General features: G+C 36.0%; 1 protein-coding gene and 1 pseudogene across 14 annotated transcripts in view; one reads left to right on the top strand and one right to left on the bottom strand.

The window, feature by feature from the left end:
• Positions 1-17,030, bottom strand: part of PTPRD (protein tyrosine phosphatase receptor type D) — a 2,782,277-nt gene that overhangs the window by 1,232,374 nt on the left and 1,532,873 nt on the right. The gene's annotated exons all lie outside the window — the stretch shown is intronic.
• Positions 8,917-9,236, top strand: LOC138163126 (SLC35A4 upstream open reading frame protein-like; annotated as a pseudogene).

Raw genomic sequence — 17,030 nt, 5'->3', positions numbered from 1 at the left:
TAGACTATAACCAAGGATCAATTATCCAGCAAAACTGAGCATAATCTTTCAGGCAAGGATATGGCTATTTGATGAAATAAGGGACTTCCAGACCTTCCTGATGAAAAAGCCAGAGCTCAATGGAAAATTTGATCTCCAAATACAAGAGTCTAGAGAGACTTAAAATGTTAAACAAGGAAAACACCCCCCCACACCCCCACACACCCATACATACATCCCTTGTTATTCCATAAGAGCAAACTACATCCCTATATGTAGACAGGAAGTTGATATACCTGTCAATATTGAAAATTGTGTAATTATCATGACTTATAAAAGGAATATACATAGATAGAGGGTGTGGGTATAAATTAACTAAAATGATGATTAAAAACTGTATTAAGGGTGAAAATAGATTATAATAGGGGAAGAGGAAAGGAGAAGGCAGGAAAGGGTAAATTAAGCTACATGAAGAGGTATAAAAACATATTATAGTAGAGGGAAAGAAGGGAGGGAAATGAACATTATATGAGCTTTATTCTCATTGGTTTTGGTATAAGGAGGGAATAACATAATCAGCTAAGTATACAAATCTCACAAGAAAAGACTCAAAAACTTATTAGAGTAGAGAGAAAGAAGGGAGGGAGAGGAGGATTGTTTGAGATACACTCTCATCAGATTTAGTTCAAGGAGGGAATAATATACTATGTTAAGCATAAAAATCTATTGTGCCCTATGGGCAGTAGATGGGAAAAGGGGAAAGAAAATGGCAAGGTTACAAAGGGAGGGAAAAAGTATTAAGGGGGAAGAAAGGGGACTGAACCATTTGCAGTTGTGGTGGTTTCCAGACTCATTTCTTTTTTTTTTAAGCAATTGGGGTTAAGTAACTTGCTCAAGGTTACACGGCCATTTATTTCTGGGTGTGGTGCTGAGTGTCTGAGGCTGGGATTCGATCTCCAGGTCGTCCCAACACTGGAACCGGTGCTCTTACTCGCTGAGCCACCTGGCCGCCCCATGGTTTCCAGACTTCTATACCCATAAATGCCAAAAAGAAAGTTAATGGTCAGTGGGGAAACTCTGTTGGAACTGGGTGAAAGAAGAGCACGATCCAGTCCCTTCCCCCAGGTAAGTGGATTGTTGGCTGCTACAGCAGCTTGGCAGCTGCTCCTCAGTTCCAGGACACAGATGGTGGGGGGAGGGACAACCAGCTGATTAGAAGCAACTGTAGGAATCTCTTTGCTGGTGCTGAGGCAGCATTCTCTTGCTTTATTTTGCTTGGATCTGAATTGCAGTCTAGGATGGTCATCCTGGGGTAAGGAGGAACACTGGCATGGTGGAGCTTGTAGTGACTGTGTAGAGGGAATCTTTCCCACAGTTCTGAGGCAGATACCTAGAAGAAACTATAACAACAGCTGAGCAAAACCCCAGGAATTTGGGACATAGCACTCTCCACTCTGGAAGCAGAGTTCTATTGTGGCAAAGAATGCAAAAGTCATGTAATTGGTTGGCAAAATGAGCAAACAGAGGAAGAGAAATTAGACTATAGAATCATTCTTTGGTAACAAAGAATATAAAAACATACAACCAGAAGAAAACAACAAAGTCAAAGCCTCGCCATTAAAAGTCGCCAGGAAAAATATGAATTGGTCTCAGGTCATAGAGGAGCTCAAAAAGGATTTTGAAAATCAAGTAAAAGAAGTAGAGGAAAAATTGGGAACATTAGTGAAGGTGATGAAGAAAATCATGAAAAATAATCAACAGCTTGCTGAAGGAGACCCCCAAAATACTGAAGAAAATAACACCTTAAAAATAGACTAAATCAAATGGCAAAAGAAGTCCAAAAAGTCAATGAGGAGAGGAATGCCTTAAAAAGCAGTTTTGGACATTTGGGAAAGGAAGCCCAAAATCTCACCAAGGAAAATAGTTCCATCAGAATTAGAAATAGAATTGAGGAAATGGAAGTTATGACTTTATGTGAAATCAAGATATTATAAAACAGACCAAAAAGAACAAAAAAAAAAAATAGGAGACCATGTAAAATATCTCATTGGAAAAACAACTGACCTGAAAAATAGATCCAGGAGAGATAATTTAAGAAAAAATTATTGAGCTACCTGAAAACTATTATCAAAAAAAGTCCAGATATCATCTTTCAAGAAATTATCAAGGCAAACTGCCCACATATTCTAGAACCAGAGGGTAATTTAGAAATCAAAAGAATTCACCAATTTCCTCTTTAAAAAGATCCCCAAAAGAAAACTCCTAGTAAAATTATAGCCAAATTCCAAGTCAAGGAGAAAATATTACAAGTAGTCATGAAGAAACAATTCAAGTATTGCAGAAACATAATCAGGATAGCACAAGATCTAGCAGCTTCTACATTAAGGGATCTAAGGTTTTGGAATATGATATTCTGGAGGTCAAAGGAGCTAGGTTTAAAACCAAGAATCACCTACCCAGCAAAACTGAGTATAATACTACAGGAGAAAATATAGTCATTCAATGAAATAGAGGATTTTCAAGAATTCTTGATGAAAAGACTGGAGCTGAACAGAAAATTTGACTTTCAAATACAAGAATCAAGAGAAATATGAAAAGGTAAACAGGAAAAAGAATTCATAATGAACTTATTAAAGTTGAAATGTTTACATCCTACATGGAAAGACTATATATATCTGAGACTTTTTTCAATATTAGGATACTTGAAGGGAATATATATATATATATATATATATATATATATATATATTTCTGTGTATGTATATATGTGTTTATATGTATACATAAACAGAGGGTGAGTTGAATATGAAGGGATAATATCTAAAAAATAAAATTGAGAGGTGAGAGAGGAATATATTGGGAGGAGAAAGGGAGAGATAGAATAGAGTAAATTATATCACCTAAAAGAGGAAGAGAAAATTGCTATAATGGAGGGTAAGTAGAGGTAGGTAAAAGGGAATGGATCAATCTTACTCTCATGGCTTTGGCTTAAGGAGGAAATAACATACACACTCAACTGGGTATCTTACCATACAAGAAAGTAGGGGCAGAAGGGTATAAGGGGAAAATGAGTGAAGGGAGGGCAGATTGGGGGTAGGGGTAGTCAGAAGCTAACACTTTTGAAAAGGGACAGGGTCAAAGAAGAAAATAGAAAGAATGGGAGGTGCGATAGGATGGAGAGGAAATATGGTTAGTCTTTCACAATATGACTACTATGGAAATGTTTTGTATAAGTACACATCTATAACTACATTGAATTGTTTGTCTTCTCAGTGGGGGTGGGTGAGGAGGGAAGAAAGGTGAGAATCTGGAAGTCAAAATTTTAAAAACAAATGTTTAAAAATCAGTTCTATGATCAACCAGAAATAAGATATACATGCAATGGGGTATAGACATCCATCGTGTCCTACAAGAAAGTAAGGAGAAGAGGATACTAGGGGGTGGGGGGATAGAAGAGAGGGAAGACTGGTAATCAGTATGCTTGCCATCTTGGGGCGGGGTAGTGGAGAGATGAGGGGAAATTTGGAATTCAAAGTCTTGTGGAAATGAATATTGAAAATTAAAATAAATAATAATTTTAAATAGAAAACAAGAAAAGGAATGCTGAGCAGGTGGATTTAAGATTTCAGAAAAACCTGGGATGAGTTACAAGAACTGACACAAAATGAAATGAGCAGAATGCTATTCATATCCAGAAAAAGAAGTGACAGACTCTGAGTGCATACCAAAGTATCCTATTTTTCACTTCATTTTTCATGTTTTTCCCCTTTTGATCTGTTTCTTCTTTAACAACATGACCAATATGAAGATATAATTTACATGATTGTACACATACAACCTATATCAGGAGGAGGGGAGTGATAAGGAGTGAGGGAGAATATTTGGAAGAACTCAGTTAAAAAAATAAAATGTTAAATACTGTACTTACAATTGTAAAAAAAAAATAAAATACTATTAAAAAGTACATGATTCAAAACTCTAAGGAAAAGTAGCTTAGATAGGTTTAAGAAGGAACTATTTTTTAATATATATATATATTAATATAGCAAAAATACTAGTACATCATTACTACAGCTCACAGAGTTCTAACAAAAAAGGAATTTTAAAAATCCTTAATCTCCAAGTATCTTAGGTCACTGAAGAAAATATATTTTGATAAGCTTTCATCTCAGTGTCTTTAGACAATTTATGAAGGTCATAAAGTCAATTTTTTTTAGCAAAAAGAAGAATAGTGTTGGAGTCAGAATACCTTCATTGAAATCTTGGTGTTATCACTTAAGGGTTATAGCTGTATGAATTTGGAAAAGTGACTTCATTTTCTGTGCAATGAGATTGTTTCTTTTCTGTATTATAGATACAATGACAATATTTACACTTTCTACTTCATGATGTTATTTCAAGAAAATCATTTTGTTACTGTTCTTTGCTTACCCAATTATTTGTATTTCTTTTGCAATTAGTTTGTATTTATTTATCTATTTCATTTCTCCCTAGTAAAATAAATGCTTCAAGAAGAAAGGCACTGATTTTATTTATTTTTGATGCTTTGTTTCCCCAGGGCTTAGCACAGTACCTGATACAGAGTAAGTAGGTCCTCAAGTTCTTATTGAATTGAATAAAATTAAATCAGTTATAATGTGTTGTGTAAATATAAGCCATGGGCTATGAAAGGTAGAGGGATTACAGAATTATCTAAAGGCAGACAGTGGAAAAGAAGATGAGGTAAGGAAACAAAGAGCCTGGATATTTAAAAAACAAAACAAAACAATTAGCCCATAAATTGAGAACAGGATACATTGGGCAATATACTAGAATTTCATTTTCCTATGCTAGAGGGACTCAAGGGTAGCAAGGAGGTTTTATAAAAGAAAGGAGAAGGAAGATGCTGAAAGAGGAGAAACTTCTAGTTGCTGGTAGGAAGATAAGAATTCATCATTTCAATATGTTTTGTGTGTTAAGCTAATTTCAGCTTCACATTTCTTTCAACTTAAAAGGGACTGTAGGTTTCCTTATGTTATGAAATTCTCTTAGTGCCTTCCAATTCAGGAAACACTTAATAAGCATCATTTATGTGATAGGTTCTGTGCTCATAACTGGGGATGCAGAAATGAAAAAAGCCACAGCTCCTGCCTTCAAGGTACTTGGAAACAAATATAAGGGATAGACACACATACCAATTGGATCATTTAAGAAGTGGAATTCTGTCAAGGAATATTCTGTTACACTCACCTGATACTGAGTTTAACTGGCTGTTTTAACAGAGAAATATTTACTACTTTTGCCATAAAATCACCCTGATTTGGGGAAAACCAATGGCACAGCTGTCTCTAGGATTTTCACCAGCAAAGAAATGCATAGTTTGTATTCTAGATAGGCCCTAGCTGGGATAGCACAAGAGATGGCTGAAAGTTTAAGCCTTTTATTTCAGTGCAAATATATCAAGGAGTTACAAAACTGGTAAGTACTCCAAAATATATCAAACACTGTAGCAAGGTGAATCTTAAGTTTTGAATGGTCACAACAGAGATGCAAGTATTATAATACCGAGTTAATGTTAGCACAGTATGTTACATGTGGTTTAAGGCACATAACAAATCGAAGCCTTAAAACACTGACCTATTGCAATGAGATTATCAATACTGCTAAAATCGGTACATAAATATGATACAAGCAAGATGTTAATAACATTAAAGAATACATTTAGATAAATTGCTATAATAAATTTGAAGAGAAAAAAAAAACACTTCCATCTGAGGTGTGGGGTAAAAGTACTATCTGCCATGTAGACTATGCTTGTTTTTCCTTTAAAGATAGTGAAACCATCCTTGTGACCTAATTATCTCAGAGGCTTAATGCTTGGTGCACTGATATAGCTTCCTGGTGCCTTAAATATAGAAGCCAGGCAATGAGGAGACAGGAACTGCTTTCTTTTAGGCTTTACTGGTACACCAGTATGAACTGGTGAAGCAAGAAAGCTACATTGAACTGAATCATTGTTGTATGCTTGCTGAATAACCCTTCCTAAGCTATGGTTAAGTATTCCATCTTGTGTGGATGGATGGTCTATAATCATCTCATTTCATTCCAAGTTTAAACTTGAAGCACCAAATCAGTCTGAATCCACCTGAGCTGAATTTTTAAGAAAGAGAATGATTTAAGAAGCAGAGACATTGAGGAAGTTCATTCCAGGTATGGAAAATGGCTTGCAAATGATGGATGAAAGAAATAAAAGCATGATGAATAGTAAATAATTTAAGTTAGGTTTCAATTTGGAATGAATGAAGGGGGGGATATACTAAAAAAAAAAATAAAAGTATACTGTAGCCATATTCTAAAGGCTTTCAGGTTTTGACTACGGAGAGCTCTAGGCACAGAGGAGCCCCTAGGGGTTTTTGGGTAGAGAAGTATCAACAACAGACCTCACAATTGAGAATGTTCTTTTGGCAATTTTGTGACCACTAGTTGAAATAAGGGTAAAATTGAGGGATGGGGACGGCTTAGTCCAGGCAAGACATAAGAAGGACCTGAAACGGGATGGTGGCATGTCAATGAAGAGTGAAAATGGCTATTAGATATTGCCAAAGTAGAACTGATAAGACTTAGTAACTGATAACATGAAGAAGGTGGCGGAGAATGAAAAGGCAACAAAAACTTAACATTTTCAAAGGTGAGAAACATGGTGTGATCCTAAGAACCTGGAAAATTGGAAGGAAGGACTGATTTGGTGGTTATAAAATAGTACGATTACAGCTTTGGACATGGTAAGTTTGAGGTGTCTGTGGGACATATAGGTGTAGATGTCCAATGAGCAATTAGAAATGTGCTGGCACTGAAAAGTGAAGGGAGCTAAACATTCAGATGTAGTCGTCATCTGGTATCCTTGCTTCTAGTCTGTTCCCTCTCTGATTCATCATTTTAAAAAGTTGTAAGAATCATCTTCCTAAGGCACAGGTCTAACAACGTCACTCACCTAATAAAATATCTTTTAGTGATTACCCATAAAATCAAAACTCCTTTCCTTGGTCTTCTATGGTCTGAATCTACCTGTATTTTGGGGCTTTATTTTTTATTTCTAATCTTCAAAAACTCTTGATTCAAATAAATCTACCTACTCTTTGTTTCCTGAACTAAATACTTTATCTTTCCCCTCCATACATTTGTGTGAGTCATTGTCCATGCCTGGAATGTCCTGATCTTTCTTTCTCAGACATATTGTCTTCCTTTCAAGCTCATGTTTTACCTCTTTTGTGAAACAGTCTCTAATTCAACACTGCTTGGGAATTATTAGTATTGTCTCCTTCACGTTTATTTGGACTATACTTAGGTGTGTACCTCTTCTATGCTTTCTTCTTCACTGCTTTTATTTCCCCCCACCTGTTTGTAGCAGAATGTAAAATCCTTTAAGATAAGTAGTATTTCTCCTATTTTTGTCTTTGTATGTTTTGCATAGAGACTTACACACAATAGACACAATAAATATTGAACAATAAACTAGCAAAAAGGCTTAGATGAAGCAGTTGGATCAGCAGGAAATAAAGAAAGACCAGTATTTTCGAAGCCAAAGGAGGAGGGAATATTAGGAATGTGGGAATCATGAACAATATCACATTCTGCAGAAAGGTCAAGGAGAATAGTGACTGAAAAAAAACACTATTGAATTTGACAATACAGTTGTTAGTGACTTTGCAAAAAACAGTTTTCTACTTGTTCAAAGCAAGTGCTAATTAAATGTTGACTAGCATGCTAATCAGGTTTCTACCCACTGTCAAAATGAAGAAAATTCAGCAAAATTATAGATAGTTCCATTCAGAGAACTCCAAGAGATACTTTGCAAAGACAGATTAGTAGTTCAGGTGGCTGCCCTTTTATTTAGAGATATCAAATTCAAAACCTGGATTGGATCATAATTAATGTGAGATATAGGACAAATACTGTGCATATAATATGTTATAATTCTTTCTCAGTGGATTAAATAATCATTCTAGTCCTCATGCATTCTCTTAATGTCCTTCAAATATTATGCATTTGATAAATCATGTGTGAAAAGTTATTCATATGTATTTTCTTGAAAAATCAAAAACAAACTAGTTTTTCATGAAATTTTACATAAATTTGTTTTCTAAAATCACTCAAGTTACACATGAGGTGATCCACTCTCTTCCCATAAAATGGCTGGTTAGTTTTTATTTGTAATTCTCAGTAGTTTTCCATCATATTCAGATCATCAGGGTTGAAAGAAACCTCAGAGACCATCTGAAATGACTTGTATCAGAAACAAGAATATCCTCTTCACCCTCCCTAATAAGGAGAAATCAAAGGCTTTGTCAAGTGTCTATTCCACTCAATGCAGTTTGGCAGGATAGAGAGATGGTAATATAATGGCCTTAAAAACTAGAAGACCCACATTCAAGTGCTACCTCTAAAACGTGCTATCTGTATGAACAAATTGTTTTACCCGTCAGTGACTTCAGGACATTTTCTAAGGTTATATGGATATTTTGTCCATCAATATCTGGAAATGAGTACTCAGGGAGTTGCTCATACTGAATTCAAGCCCCCTGGATCCAAATTCAGGACTTTTAAACTTATACCATTCTTATATATTTAGGGTGATTATAAAAAATATAAATTATAGCATTTATAGCTGCAAGAGACTTGAAAGAGGCATCTAGGTTTTTTTTTTCATTTTACAAAAGAGAAAACTGAAGTTCAATTTTATAAATTAGTTTAATCAAGAGCATTTAAAGAGTAAGTTGGAAGGGCGGCCAGGTAGCACAGGGACTAAGAGCATCGGCTCCAGTGTCAGGAAGACCTGGGGATTGAATCCCGGGCTCGGACACTTAGCACCCACCCAGAAACACCTGGCCTTGTAACCTTGAGCAAGTTACTTAACCCCAATTGCTTAAAAAAAAGAATAAGTTGGAGGTTGTGGGGAAGATGATGGATGAGAAAGACTTGATGTCAAATGTGAAAGACCTGACTTTCCTAAAAAAAAGCTTCTTCTTCAGCTGGAAGAGCTACAGTGGTGACTAGAGGAGGAGGTCAAGAGAGGTGTGGAAGAGGAAGGCCTGTTCCTGTCATCTTTTTTCAAGGGCTTCCTGCGTGTCTATGTTGTAGCCAAGTTGAGGGAATCTGTGGTGATGAGCTTTGCAGTTGTTGCATGCACTGATATCTATATGGCACAGTCCTATGCAGGTCCCAACATCAAGAAGATCTTGCAAGATTATCTCTGGGTGCTTCATAAGGGACCTGAGTAAAGTATCCTCAAAAGTGCTCCCTCCCAGGTCTCCTGAAGAGGTGCCATAACCCTCTAAGAAAGAGCCTTTGAAAGGGGTCAGCATGGATAGGCAGTAGGTCTGACTTTATAAGGTAATTAATAGGCCAGCTGTCTTGCCCTATCTCCAATCTCACCAGGTAGTGGCTTTCGGTTTCTTCAGCTGCTCTGGTTTACAGATGTTTTCTCCTTCTCTGGCTGTATATCCCTTCTACAGAGGCTGGTAGAATGAGAGTGTCTACCCTCTGGAGATGTTTTGCCCTCAAATACTATTAAGGCAGGATTGCTTAAATCAACATTGTCCTTTCTGCTGCAATATCCAGTTGCCCTCTCCCAGAATATAGTCAGAGAATTAATACATATTTCGCATGTGATTCCATGTATCAGTGAATATTTCTAAATTTCCTTCTATGTCTCACTCTTTACCATTTTAGTTTGGTTGGGCTTTGCATGAAATCTGACATTTTCCCTCTCTGTTGCATTACAACCTGCTTGTACATCTCCGAATTTCAAACCAAAAGAAATTGATTTTAGAACACCAATTTCCCCCTAAAGGCTTACAAACCTGTGCTGGCCTTCTATCACACAAGAAAGAAGCTTGGGTACTATGATCAAACCTGAAACTAGGTGAGCTTTCAGCATTGAATTCTTCAAAGACTTTTAGTGACTGTGCTTTGAAAATCATATCCTATTTATTTTCTAGCACAGGGTGGCCCACAAGTATACCTGCCAATTCTAAAAGACTAGAAGAGCCAGGAAACATGTTCTACTAATCAAATGGATTAGAAAATGAAGAAAAGTACATAGAGTTTTTTTTTCTTTTCTTCCTCTCCCCCTTTCCGTTCAAAGTATATAACAGTATTCTTTTTAAATCATAAGATGTGCTGTTAAATATCTATTAAAATTTATAACAAAACAATGAGAAGTTAAGGGGGCAATAATGCCAGCTCTTTTATATTGACACTTTCCCAGCCAATTGGACGCTGTTTAGCAATACAAAACTTTAATAAAGATGCTTGTTATTACCAGTTGGAGTGTACAATGACTTGTAATTCATCTCTTTCTCCGTCTTTCTAGGACCCTCTTTTTTATTACACAGATACCTCTCTGTGTTCCATTTTTGGTGGGTTTTTACATTATAATATTTTTGGATTATATAGTTCCGGCTAACATTTCTAATTTACACTGTTTGCTTCCATTTTCATTTTTAAAAATTGGGTGTGTGTATTCACATATACACAACTTAAATAAATGTATGTGTGATCTTAGTCAAGTTATTTTTACCTCCCAGTTCCCTAGTTTCCTCATCTGCAAAATGGAGAAAATTATAATTATTCTACTTGACCTCAGAGGCCAGAACTAGGCTTAATTAGTGGAAGCTATAAAGAGGGAAATAGAGGCCTAATACCAGGGGACAATGGAGGGGGTGGACTTTGTAATAATTATAGATAGCCCAAAGTGGAATGGGCTAACTTGGGTTAAAGGTGTTTACTCAACTTAAAGCACTATAGAAGTATATGCTAATATTATCATATGTTGTAAGATGTTTTGGAAGGACCTTAAAAAGTCCTTCTGAAAGGTCATATATTTTCTAGCTGCTGCTGAGGTGTTATAAAGGTACTGATAACATTTGGTAAAAATAATTTAATGTAACATCCTTTCCCCCTATTTAGATTAATTATAAACTGTTTGGATCCAGTTAGAGTTATCATAGAATGAATTTGATTTTGCATGCTATTCATATGACTTTCAGCTACTGAAATTACTTATTTTAAATAAAACCTAGTGTCAGAATGTATTATGCTGGTAAACTGAGAGACATAATGGTTTAACTTCACGGAAGTAGATATATTTTCTTTCTCTCCTCCCTCATCCCTTTTTAAAGCTATTCTGTATATAAACAATTGCATCTTTCCTTGACTTGAGCCAGAGGATTTAGCACAGAAAAAAGACTTTTTGAGAAGCTGGTTAGAGGTGCTTTGGGCTGACATAATCAAAAACAAATGTCAAATCCTCTGACTCCAGTAAGTATTTTGTAGTCATACCACCTGAAATGCACTTTCCATCACAGCCAACTGTCACAAAGGAATTGATTGGCTTCCCCATCCATAAAAGTGATTGGTTCTTAAGCTCAGTCATCCTGCACCTAAGGAGTCGTGGCAATGCTCATCCCCCTCCCAAAGTGGTAGAGAAGCACATGTTGAGAGGGACCTATTCTTGAATCAGATTCCGACTTTTTGATTAAACCAGCACCTTTGAGTTCTGAGTACCAATCATTAACATCATTAAGCTGCTTGTTTCTTAATTGCATTCTTGTGTAGGGAACTCAAGACAAAAATGAAGGAACTCTGAGAAGCCCACAATCAAAGTTGATTGCATCCAACCTTGCTGCTGCACCTCTATTAACCCACAAGCTGTGTGGGCAGGACTTGTACAAAGCCCTCTCAGAGGGAAAAAAAACTGTCTCCTTCACATTGGGTTACACTTGCATTTATTATGAATTTTTTCTGGAAATTATGAGGAAGCTCTTTTAATGACCCCTGTCAGAGGTGGCCATTATCTCAACTGTGACTACTGGTTGTCATTTTCAAAGTCAACACATATTGACCTTAGGGTGGAAACTTTTCCTTCATTGCATGAACTTAATGAACATTAAACCCTTTACTTTCCAATGAAATGCACTATCCAATTAAAAAGTAAGCTCTTTTTTTTTTTTTCAAAGAGAGGTCCAGGGTTAAAATCTCATTTAGGCTGCATTAGTCTAAATGTGGCTTTGGGCTATTTGTATTAGCTTGAGCTATTCATGAATTCCATGAAAAAGGAAAGGAAAGGACACTTAGGGGACTACCAAGAAATTGATTTAATGGTATGCATGACTTCACATCCAATTTCTTTAAAAGTGGCCCTTGATAATATGATGTGTAGATTTTTGACACTATCTCCTTTTTTTATCTCACTGCTTATCTCCAGTCAACACTCCTGTTGAGTCCTGTCAAAGCAGACACTGCTGTACAGAAATTTTGTACCCAACTATGTTATAGTCATATTAATTCCTAGTCTTTCACAGTCTTCACTTCTAATGGAAACCTGTGAAATGAAAGACTTACACAATCTCTAGTCATTTCAAAATAACTAATTCATTATTATAGTGATTTATATAGGACACTCCAGTATGCTTCATGTGGAATTCTATAGGATGTTCCAAAACCCTTAGTGCATTTTCAAGGTTCTGGGGCCAGGCATACCTATATGCAACCTATTCCTTTCAAAGCTAACCTCAAAACTCACCTTCTCCACACGGTATTCTCTAATACTACTCAATTCTCATAGTTTTGATTTTTCTAAAGTTTTGTTTCTAGCGCAGCAGTTTGGTAAAGTAGAAAGGAGACCAAATGTAGATGACACAGGTTCAAATTCTGACTTTGCCATTTATTGCCTGAATGACTTTGAACAATTCATGTAACATTTCTGGTATTTGTTTCTGTATATATCAAATGTGAAGTTTGGAGCAGATGAGTGAAATACTATATATATTACTATTGTGTCCAGTTTTATATCACAAAATTATATTTCCACATCTTCTCTGAAAGCTCCACATAAAGGTGTTTTCAGGTGTTAAGGTTTTAGAATGAATTCTATCAAACAAGGCATATTTTCATAAAAATGATTTCTACCTAGGATAACATTTCTACAGAATTAAAAGAGATTTTGGCTGAGTATTTTACAATTTTTTATACATATACAAGAGATATGCCATTTAGAAAGTTGGAAATCAAGGTGCTCCTTGGTACAAAAGACCACCATTTGTGCACCAGTATTCACTTAGTGTTGCTTGCTATTGCTGTAGTTGAGTCCTTTTTCAGTCATGCATGACTCTTCATGAACCCATCTGAGGTTCTCTTAACAAACATACTTGAGTGGTCTGCCATTTTCTTTTCCAGATAATTTTACAGATGAGGAACTGAGACAAATGGGGTTAAGTTACTTGCCCAGGGTCACATGGCTAGTAGGTATCTGAGGCCAGATTTGAACTCAGGAAGATGAGTCTTCCTATCTCCAAGCCTGGAACTCTATCCACAGAGACACCGAGCTATACTTAGGGATGCTAAGTGAGAAAAAATATGGGACACTGGGATATCACAAGAATTAAAATATCAGGTGACCCAAAGTGCAAGGGAAAACATACAGTATATGTAGGTTAGCTGCTACACATTACAGGTGATAAACTTGCACATGAAAAGTTATTTGAATGCCATATTCAAGGCAATGCAAATTCAGGTAGTCTGGTAATGAGGTGAGGGTGAGGGATGGCCGATGGAGAGTCTGAATGTTTTACTAGAAGCAGGAAAATGTTCAGAGAACTGAAAGTTACAATTTCGCATCATGGCACCAAGATGTCAGACTAGACACATTCCCCAGATCACTGACTCTCCCTCTCTCCGCAAAATAGAATAATTAACCATGTATAAAACACTTTAAATTAAAGCAACAAAATAAAAATGAAAGAACCCTACAGGGTAAAATAGTTATGCATGGACACAAGAGAATGTTAAACCTGGTTGCATTTTCTCACTCCATAGTCCTCTCCAACCAGCCTTCACATTCCAACTTTAAGGATGCACAAACTGACCCAGGCTTGTGCCTGAAACCTACAATGGGATTTCCTCCTGCTTCAGAGATTTGGCCAGCACATCTCACCCTCAGTTCATCTTCTACCTCATAACAAATAACAGACATTAATTTCTGCTGGCCACTTGAGATTGAAGTGGGATTTGAGAAGGGCACACAATTTGTTGCCTTCTTTGTGCAGAAGTCCCTAACACCTAAAGCTGCAGAGGCCTTTCTAAAATATTCTCCTGACCTTCCCTCAGCAATGCAAAAACTGGCAGATGGAGATGCAGTCCAATCAAAGAAAGAAAGGAGGGGAGACATAGCATGAAATTGGAACATGTTTCAGCATAAGTGGCTGCAGTGGGTCTGAAAGAAAGTGGGGTGGAGCTCTACTGGGACCGGTCCTCTCTTTCCAAAAGATAATCAGGGCAGGAACAAAACTATAGAAACTTAAGTACTCCACTGCAAGAGACTGGGGCAGATTTGTAATCCAGCTTTGGGAATTTACAGACCAAAAAAGGGGGAGGAGTCAGAGAATGACAGGGTATTTAAAGGGGAAAAAAACTGAAGCAGCAAAGATTTCACAAGGAAGGATATTTAATAACAACACAGAGTACAAGCAGAAAAGTCAACAAAGAGGATCCTAATATTAGAGTGAAAGAAGAATAGCAAATACTCAGTGATTATAAAGCTGTCTCAGTAAATATTGTAAGACAAAGGAAAGTAAACCAATGCCTGATGAAACATAAAATCATCTGGAATCCCAACAACATATTGAATAATAATAAATTCCAAATCAGTTAAAAAGAAAAATGTAATCCATAATAGAAGAAATTAAGAATGAATGTCAGATTTTATAGCTCTCAGTGCAGAAATCGAAAAAAAATCCCAGTGAGATTTAAAAAATTGAAACCAGATAAAGTGGAGAAATAGAATTTTAACTACATATATATATATATATATATATATATATGTATATATATATATAAAACATGTGTGCTGCATGTGTGTCTTCTGCCTGAACTCCCTTCTCTTGAGGGTAGAGAAGTGTCAATAAGTTTTACTAGTCTCCTTTTGCTGAGGTATAGCTACCTAAGAGAGAGTACCACTGAATCAAATTTCAGGTCTAGTCTCCTGCTTTGGGAATGGAGAGCATTACCATTCCTTCTCTAATTTCTTGCCCCATCTCTTAAACAGTATAATCCTCTGAATGGACCCCATTTCTAGGTCATAAGACCACTTGAAAATTGCTCTCTAAATTTTTCACTTAATGATTAATAAACTCCCCCCTGATCACAGTCTCCACCTCAAAGAGATTGTAAATAATGCAGGTCATAATCCAAATCCCGTTTCTTATCACATATTAGGTTAATTGCTTATTCTCTTCTTCCTCAACTATCCCACCCCATTAACTCTCCCTTCCCCCTCCAAAAAAGAGTCCCAACCAGATGCTACCTGTGCTTTCCACTGGAATGCCTGCTCCATAGGAAAAACATTGGTTTTCATTTTTTTTTCCTTTCCCAATTTGTCAATGAGCCTCCAGATGACACAGTCTCCCTGGCTACTTTTTCCAGCACTGGTTCTACTTTCATCACTGGTCAAAGTGAGGGATTTGGAATATTCCTTGCTTCCCACTATCATTTCCAGTTTCTCCTCCTACCATTGTTACTAAATATCTTCTCTTCCTTTGAAGTCTATAAAATCTACATCAACAACCCAATCAAAAAATCTGGTAGTTGTTGTCTAGAGACATCCAGGATACTCAGCTTCCTTCCTCAATTAATTCACTTTCTGATTCATGGCTTTTGGTAGTTTTTATTAGATAAATTACAAACTATTCCTTAAAGAAATAAAGTTTTGTTGTTGTTTTTCAATCATTTTTCCCTCTTGTCCGATGCTTTTTGACCCCAGTTAGGATTTTCTTGGCAAATGTGCTGGAATGGTATTCCATTCCATTTCCTTCTCTAGCTCATTTACAGATAAGGAACTGTGGCAAAAAGATTGAAGTGTCTTGCCCATGGTCACACAGATATTAAGTGTCTGAGGCCAGATTTGAACTCATGAAGATGACTATTTCTGATCCCAAGTCAATTGCTCCACTATATTGCCTTTAGCTTAACCACCTGGAGATATATTTGTTGCTCAAGACTGGACTATGACCACATAACAAAAATTACCATGCTACTAAAGTTAGTTTACAGATTGGGTTGAGTAACAAATTAATAAGTGGATAATTTGAAGTTAGATAGTAACAAAAACTTTTGGAACATCAAAAAATCCCTACTGTCAAGGAAGATAATGTAAAAAAAATAAGTAGGAGTGAATGAAAAATTTCAATTACAAAACTAAAATTGTGCTACAAAGCATTAGTCATCAAAACAATTTAGTACTGGTTAAAAATAATAAAAAAGTAGATTATTAGTATACACTAGAAAATGACAATAATTGCTCTTGATAAATAAATATGTAATAAATTCACATACATACAATATCTAGCAAAGAACTCCCTACTTGATAAGAATTGTGGCAAAAACTGGAAAGCAGTCTGGCAGAAAAAAATTAGTTTGGACCAATAACTTATATAATATATCACAATAAACTGAAAATGTTTATATGACTAACATATATGCCATAAAAAATTAGAAGAAAAGATGATTATATATCTTTCACACCTATGACTAGGAGCTAAGTACTTAAAGGGATAAAGAGAACTTAAAAAAATAGGTAAGCTTTCAAAATGAAATAGAAAAGCTTTTGCAAGAACAAAAACAATGCAACTATAATATGTTAGATAGAGAAAACTGAAAAACAGATAAGCTCTTATGACATAGAAAAGCTTTTGAAAGAGGAAAAATAATGCATCTATAATGTGTTATAAGGGCTAGAGAAGTGGCCTCAAACAGGAATACCTTGGTTAAAAACCCATCTCCAGCACATATTTGATATATGACCCTGGGTAAGTCACATGACCTCTTCCTGCTTTAGGGAAATTACTAAGACTAGAACTGCATTGAATTTTCCAGTTTTTTGTTACATTGGCTGATTTGACATATTAGAAGTAAAACCTTGGGGTCATTTTGATTTGCATTTCTCTTATTAGTAATGATTTTGAGGATTTTAAGAATATGGCTAGTAATGGTTTGAAATTTTTCTTTTGTGAATGGAT

The sequence above is a fragment of the Petaurus breviceps genome, unplaced genomic scaffold, assembly GCF_028583685.1.
Source record: "Petaurus breviceps papuanus isolate PSGF00001 unplaced genomic scaffold, PetGlider_PUasm1.0 187, whole genome shotgun sequence".
Classification (NCBI taxonomy): Eukaryota; Metazoa; Chordata; class Mammalia; order Diprotodontia; family Petauridae; genus Petaurus; species Petaurus breviceps.
This window is presented reverse-complemented; position numbering and strand designations above follow the sequence as displayed.